Below are 2,329 nucleotides of genomic sequence, written 5' to 3'. Positions count from 1 at the left end.
TTCTGCCTGCAATGCAGGAAACCCTGGTTCAGGAAAATCCCCTGCAGAAGGAAATGGCAACCCACTTCAGTATTCTTTCCTGGAGAATTCCATGGACAGAGGAACCTGGCCAGCTATAGTCCATGGGGTCACAAAAGAGTTGGACACAACTGAACAACTAACACACACACATTCTACCAAGACAACTAGCACATTTTCTTTGGAATTGATCTTTTAATATCACTTTCATTAGATAAAATGTTGAGTTGATTGGACCATATTGCAATAATAGTAGGTGCTTAATTAATGTTACCATTGTGTGCCAATTGGCACTGTGTGCTGATCTAATTTTTGCTAGCTCTTATTTTCTCATATATGCTTGAAAATACTTGTAAATAAAGAAAATACCTAATTTAAATGTTAACTAATGTATTTTGTGTCTTCAGGATGAATAAGAGCAGTGGAAGAGCAGTTTACCATTATTTTTTAAAGGCCTGAACAATAGAGCATTTTTGTTGCTTTAGTATAAATCTGCATGATGAATAATTCAATTTTAGGAATGAATTTAAAGATACATACATGAGCTCAAATAATTCAATTTTATGGCTCTTGTTGTTGCACTGTTTTTTGTTAAATAAGATATGAGAACTATTTTAATCAATATGAAAATCACCTTAAAATATATCTTAATTTCACAATATTTCTTTCTGGATTCATTCCCTTGTGGATCATTTCATGAAAACAATTTTTCTTATATGTACCATAGCTTTATCTATGATCATAAAAATTTCAACAATGGAAAAATGATTGATTGCATAATGATGACTGCCTTGGGATACTAAAGAGTCATAAAAGTTATGATGAAGAACATAGTAACACAGTAAATTCTCACAAGAGAACAGTGTGTGAGCAAGTAGCAGGCAAAGATAGTTCATGGGAGAGGCAATGTGATGTCATGAAAAGACACTGACTTTGAACTCAAAGCAAACAGGTTCTCAATTTCAGCTTAACCCCCTCACCAGTTGTGTGGCTTGGCTCCCTGGACCTGTGTCACTGTCTATCCAATGGGATATAATTAGCTAGTCTGCACGTTTTTTATGAAGATGAGAATTAAACCCCTACTTAGCGCTGGTCCTTGGTACACAGTGGTAATATTAATTGAGCACCAACTACTACTGCAACCATGAAAAAAGACTTAACCCTAAGGGAGATAGTAGAATCGTACATATATGGTAACCCCAGTACTAGTGATATGGTTGACATGTTGTTTTCTCTTTGCTAGAAACTGAAACCCAGACAGTTGACAGTTCTATGTAAGAGGACATAGATTTTCTAAATGTCACTGCATTTTGTAAGTAAGGGCACTCATATCATCTGCACCCTGTGTTCCTTTCTCTTGAGGTTCTGGCCTCGGGGACTCAGGCTGCCTTTTCCTTTCCTGATACAACATCACTGGGCTCAATCTCTTCCAAGCCTAGCTCTGGATTGGAAGACTGTTAACCCAATTTATCATTCCTCCCAGGTCTTTTTCACTAAAAATTTTTTATTATGGACCACTTTCGGGAGTCACAAAGAGCAAACAGTGGGGAATTGCAAGATACATGAAAGTCTTTTAATAGTGGTATTACGCTATGGTATGCCTCTCTGTGAGGTGGTAACTCAAGTGTGGAGCTCACTAGAGTAAGCTGACCCCCTCCAAAAGACATCCTCATTAGGATTAGGATCCTTGGAACCTGTGAATAGGCCATGTTAGATGGCAAAGGGACATTAATGTTGCAGAAAGAATTAAGGTTGCTAATCAGCAGAACTTAAGTTAGCAAGAGCATTGCTAACAATTATAGTTGATGACTCTGGAGGAGGGCATGGCAACCCACTCCAGTATTCTTGCCTGGAGAATTCCATGGACAGAGGAGCATGGTGGTCTACAGTCCATAGGATCACTAAGAGTCAGACACGACTGAAGTGACTTAGCACACACACATACTTGGTGACTACGATAGTAGTGTAGTGGGCTTCCCTCGTAGCTCAGCTGGTAAAGAATCTGCCTGCTGTGTAGGAGAGCCTGGTTCAATTCCTGGGTCAGGAAGATCACCCGGAGGAGGGGTAGGCTACCCACTCCAGTATTCTTGTGCTCCCCTGGTGGTAAAGAATCAGCTTGCAATACAGGAGACCTGGGTTTGATCCCTCTCCAGTATTCTTGCCTGGAGAATCCCCATGGACAGAGGAGCCTGGTGGGCTCCAGTCCATGGAGTTGCAGATTTGGACCCTACTGAGTGACGAAGCACAGCACAACATAGTAGTGTAGTATATTGGTACCTATAGGAGTTGCAAGGTTAAACTATTTTCAAAA

The sequence above is a fragment of the Cervus canadensis genome, chromosome 2 (assembly GCF_019320065.1).
Source record: "Cervus canadensis isolate Bull #8, Minnesota chromosome 2, ASM1932006v1, whole genome shotgun sequence".
Lineage (NCBI taxonomy): Eukaryota > Metazoa > Chordata > Mammalia > Artiodactyla > Cervidae > Cervus > Cervus canadensis.
This window is presented reverse-complemented; position numbering follows the sequence as displayed.